Source organism: Anarhichas minor, unplaced genomic scaffold (genome assembly GCF_050575085.1).
Source record: "Anarhichas minor isolate MPS153535 unplaced genomic scaffold, ASM5057508v1 ptg000021l, whole genome shotgun sequence".
Taxonomy (NCBI): domain Eukaryota; kingdom Metazoa; phylum Chordata; class Actinopteri; order Perciformes; family Anarhichadidae; genus Anarhichas; species Anarhichas minor.
Genome location: NW_027466467.1, coordinates 2,438,837 through 2,444,836, shown reverse-complemented (window position 1 = coordinate 2,444,836; position 6,000 = coordinate 2,438,837).

Here is a 6,000-nt window from a genome sequence, read left to right as displayed (position 1 = left end):
GCACCAGCCGTTTCAGCAAATCGGCAAAAATGACAACGTCGAGGTAATAAAGCCTTTTAGAGGCTGTAAGAACTATAACTCTTATCCATAGGTAGCAAAGGAGGAAGTCGTGTGATGTTGTTTTTAGAACCAAAAAGTTCGCAGAGGGAGGAGGTCTGAGTTCATGGATGGGACAACAAAACAAGGGTCATTAATTAACTGGCTATTTGTTTGACAGTCATTGATGGTTCCTTTTAACCCAGGCGGCAACCTCTGGTTCGGAAAAGTGAAGCCAATGTGGAAGTGTCTTAAATTTGTATTCTTTCTAATGGCCATCAGGGGGCGACTCCTACAGTTGCAAAAATAAGTCCAGTAGTATAGAAGTGTACGAGGAAATGTACGATAAAGCAGGGGATGCTTTAGGGCAGGGCTACCATGTGATTGACAGGTCACTACCAGAGACGTATACGGCGTCTCTAAGTCACTCCACCTCAGTCCAAATATGGTCACTTCCGTTCGCTGGTTGCAAAAAGCCAAGATGGCGACGGCCAAAACATCAAGCTTGAGGCTTCAAAACGGCAGTCCAGAAACCAATGGGTGACATCACGACGACTACGTCCTCTTCTTATATACAGTCTATGCTTTAACCATGACGCTGCGTGGTTACCTGATCTTACCGTCATCATGATGAGAAAGTTCTCCTAACCCTCACAAAGTAGTAATTTTGACCCCAACGAGGGTCTTTCTGTAAACCAAGTCCTTTGCGTGGCAAAACCAAATCTTATCTAAACCTTAGTGTTGACACCAACATAAAATGTATATGTTTTTCAACAGTGATTCGTAATAGTTGTAAGGCAGAAACAATGTCGCCCTTTTGATTTTAGCGTCATATAAAGTAAATGCTGATCTCACTGAAGGGCACACTACGTATTTTGTCATTTAATCTGCCTGCAGGAGCTCTTAACCTGAAGTAATACTGTGACATTCTCATATAAATAAATGTCAGTTTTGCTGCTCTCTGCCTCCAGTTAATAAAACAGAACAATGTTTTGACCTACTGTTCTTAGAACCTGGTGTCACGTCTATTTGATTTTGTGCCTAAATGTGTTCATCCATGTGCAACAGTGAGAGTTATTGCTGAGTCATCATGGCTAAAAATAAACACGCAAACTCAACTTAATCAACAAAGAATCTCAGAGCAAAGATGTCACATGGTGGTCTCTGGGAACTGTTGTATAGAAATGAAACAGCAATTTGCGTTTTTGATGTTTGTTCCCTCTAATTTGTTCGTCGCTAATTCATCGCGCCGCATATTCGCGTCCATCGCGCCGCCGGTCAAAACGCCGGGGACCAAGTGTTCATTCGCGTGAATCGCGCGAATCGCGCTGGACGCGCCGGAGAAGGGGCGCGGCTTATGGCCCTGAAAGCCGTTCAACTGTCCGCCATTAACCATGAAAAAAAAAACTTCTATTTCTGCTTAGTACGTGTTGTGGAACTCACAGATATCCCGGGAAACTAAACGCCGTCATGTCTGGGTTCATAATATTGTCCAGAGGAGCTCCATGGATTTTATCGAGCTGTATTCACTGTCTAGCAAGCCACACAAGTCGCTGTCGCTGTTTACTACAGCTGTATGAACACAAAATAAACTGATTTGGCTGTGATTTAACGGCAATAAACCGACAAAAAGGGACTCCGAAATAACTATTGAACAATGATGCCGATTTGTAGGCTACCTGTCTTCTCAATGGAGCGGATGGATCGGTGCTAGGCTAAGCTAACATTGTAGCAGCTCCACCAACAGTCAGAATAACGTCATCTAGACGTAAATACGGCAGCGTCTATTCATTGTTTGTACCATATGGTTTACACACATTTATACACATAGTTTGGTCCGGTCTCTATTGATATGAGGCATCGTAGAGCTCTGGGTGAACACAGACGGCTACAGTATTTATTTCCTGATTCAACAACGGCAGGATGTCAGCGATGACAGGGGGAGCATCTCAACGCTGATAATTTCAACTCGCGCGTAGTCTGTGCATAGACTTTTTATGTAATCTACTCGTGCGAATAATTTGCGACGCGTTTGGTGTGAACGCAGCATAAGGCCTCTTAGCAGCGGTGGTGGCGAGTAATGTGTAAAATGATGTGCCAGTGCTAGCGGCTACACCACCGTAAAGCCTGGCACAGAAACAACTATTTTACATTTTCTCATAGACTTCTATACAACCAGAGGAGTCGCCCCCTGATGGACATTAGAAAGAATGCAAGTTTAAGACACTTCTGCATTGGCTTCACTTTCCAGAACCGGAGGTTGCCGCCTGGTAGAAACAAAGGCTTAACGGACAAGAAATCTGATTCAGAAGGACAAATAAGGGGCAAACAGTAGACGGACTGGCAGGGGTCTTCAATGTTTTTCAGGCCAAGGACCCCCAAACTGATAGAGAGATGGAGCAGGGACCCCCGACTATATATATTGTATAAAAATGTGTTCTATATTAAATGGGCCTAGTGCCGTGTATAAACATACCTCTTTATTGTGCATTCAATACTAAGCTATTCAAATAATACACAGGTTCATATATTCATGTTTTTATTTTAAACATGTGCAAGGTACAGTGAGTATAGGCCGTGCCACTGACATTTATTAACATACCTTGTCAGCTGATACCAATGCCAATATCAACATTGTCTGTCAATTGCATGATAATCAGGCATACAAGCTATTCAAATTGACGTTTTAATTTTAAATGTGGAAACGAAAAATGAGTGCTGGCCTATTAGTACCACTGCCATGCATAAAAACACCTGTTATCTTTCATACAATACTGAACTATTAAAATAATGGACAGATTCATGTTTAGAGGAAAACATTTTTTTTTTTTTTTTAATTAAATGGAAAGGAAACGCAAGCAGACTGCTGATGACGGCAAATGGAGATGCAAAAACAGAAGACAGATAGTCTGACAGGGGAGCAGATGGAGGGAAAAGGCAGGGGAGGCAGAGAGACGGGCGGTGGTGACATGAAAAAGGCGGAGACAGAGACTGAAGCAGGTACTTGTTGTAAAAGGTCAATGCTCCTGCGATAAGGCTTGCTTGGACAGCGTGCTCGCAGCGAGCGGGCGAAGCCTTGTCAACACGATGCTGGTGCACTTCACTGGCCACGGTGCACTCAGCAGAGCACACAAGGACGGAAGCATCGCAGTGTAAAGAAGCAGGCTGGTGACTGCAAGTTACACAAAACATGGGACTCCGAATACACCATGTAAAAAATAAAAGGCCAGCGGCTAAATGTTTCACTGTTTTACTGCAGGGGATTATTATATGTCTGCGCGGGGTTGATAAGGTTGTTCATCACCAATTACAGGATTCATTTGCTGCTGAAAATTCTAACTTTGAAGAGAAATCTTTTTGTATTTGCTGAATGTACAAAATGTGAGCTGACAATGACAGTGGTGACGCCTCTGCGACGTAGTATTGTGCGTCATAGCTTAGTACTATTTAATCATAATTCAGTCTGACAAAGCAGGATTGTTATTGTGATGGGTAGCAAGCAGAGATTGAATGCAGGGGGACAAAGAGGAAGGATGAGATCCTTTTTTACAGAAACTGTCCTCTCAGAACAAGTGAGTCACTAACTTATGTTCCCGATGGCAAGACAAAACATCTTGCAGGTTGAATAGAACAATGCTGACAGCATTTCCTTTTCCTTTAAATCAACATATTGTTAAATCAATAAATTGTTAACATCGGCTTTGGCTTTTCTGGTTTTAGTGCAAAGTTACAGAGACATTTTTTCTCCACGGTCGCAGCGTGGCTCTGTGGATGGCTGTCCGCCAGTCAACACTGTGACTGAAATAGTTCCACATTTACAGGATGGATTGGCACAAACATTTGTACGGACATTCATGATAGATAGAAGATGATTCCTACAGAGAGTTTCCTGATTCTTCCAGTACCTTGGTTTATTACTTAATACCATAGACTGTATATAAGAAGTGGACGTAGTTATCGTGACGTCCCTCATCGGTTTGTGGACTGAAGTTTTGAAACCTCGAGTTCGGCGAATTTACCGTCGCCATCTTGGACTACGGCCGTCGCCATGTTGTTTTTTTTGCAACCAATGAACAGAAGTGACTATATTTGGACTGCGGAGGAGTGATGTAGAGACGCCGTATACATCTCTGGTGAGCTATCTGTCAATCACTGTAGCCCCGCCCTAAAGCATCCCCTGCTTTATGGTCTATTAGACTCTAAATGAACCATAATGTACTAAATGAACATCATGCTGTATTGAAGAAGACTTGAAACTAGAGATTGAGACCATAAACTCATGTTTACTGAGGTAATAAATCAAGAGAGAAGTAGAGTCATTTTCTCATAGACTTCTATACAACCAGAGGAGTCGCCCCCTGCTGGTCAGTAGAGAGAACGCAGGTTTTAAGACACTTACGCATCGTCTTCACTCGGCGAGTGGAGACGAAGCTCGTAAAATAAATAAATACAACCACTCCGGCATCACGAGATGCCGATTCACACAGGACTACATTTTATAACATGAGCTCTGAATTTGGCAATTTGCAATTTAATTACGGACATGACGGATTCACACGGTATAAAGATCAAAGAAGACTTCTGTGATAATAAAGAATTTCTAGAAGTCCCCAGGTACTAGTTCCATCATATAGTGCTTTATCCTTGTTACACGTGTGTTAGCACAGTATATAAGGTAGCCTTTCCCATACATTGAGTTTTTTTGAATGTCTGGAGCTGTGCAGTGTGTTTGTTTTGATCATCGTGTGCTTGCGTGTCCCCTATGGCTCCCATCGATGGAAGCAGAGAGACGAATGGAGCCCTGTGAAGAGCCGTTGATTACACAGAACACCACTCCTCCCTCCTTCGCTCTCTGCCTCACAAGAAAACAAGATGTAGAAGAACAGAGAGAGAGTGTGCACATCACGGAGACACAAGGGGAGGAAGGAAAGAGGAGGTGAGAAAGAGGGAGGAGGTTGAGAATGAATGGTGAGAGAGAAAGAGAGAGAGAACAAAGTCAGACACTCATGAAAGATAAAATGATTCTACAGAGGAGTCTTCAACCGGTCGATGATGACCAATCCGTCAATCCTTTACAAGTAGAACTGCAGTGATTGCAGCTTCACTGTCAGAGACTTTTGCTTTCACTGTGGACATAAAGAGCTGGTTTGTCCTCCTGCTGTGACGGTGTTAAGGCGGTCAGAGTTGGTAGTGCATGACCAAGTGTCCAACTATTCAGCTTCAAACTAATGTAGAGAAAGGTTTCGTTCATCATGTGAACACTTCTCTTTCTCTCTGGCTTTGATTCATTTATTTCTGATGATCTTTGCTTGGAAAAGGTTGGTGACCGCTGATATCGAGAGACACAGAGACGTCTACGTGCACCAGATATTCAGTTTTTGGCCCATGTTCCGCAAAAGACAATATTCCTAATAAGCTGTTTACGTGGCTAATAAAAATGAATATTCCTCTAATATTCCCGTTTACAAGCAGCCACTCATATTCCGATTAACGTAAAGCGACGCCCTAACGTGACGTTTATCGTCAGAATATGGAAAAGTGAAAACGGCAGGAGGCGCTTGCGTCTTTTCGCCTCTTTACGTCAAAATATGTTTATTCAAAGTTGCGAACTTGTTCGACCGTGTGAACACGGCCTCCCTCTTTCATTCCCTCTCGAAAAGGTCGGTGTTATGATATTTGCTCATATCCAAAATACTGTTATCAACTCCTTCATTATGTTTAAAAATAGGTGGGCTTCTCCTTCCAACCGGAAATGTCAGCTTTTCTCGTGAACATGCGTCTCTACTCCAGCTTTGTAAACTGTTGCCTAGCTGGTTTGTGTACAAACAGAGCTGGTGGTAAACAGGACAGCGGCCATGTGTCGAAAAGTGCCGTAAAAAAACCCAATTGAGACGCATATTTCTAGTGAGCTGTATACGTGTCCAAAGAATGCTCCTAAAACCAGAATAATATCGGCATATCCCA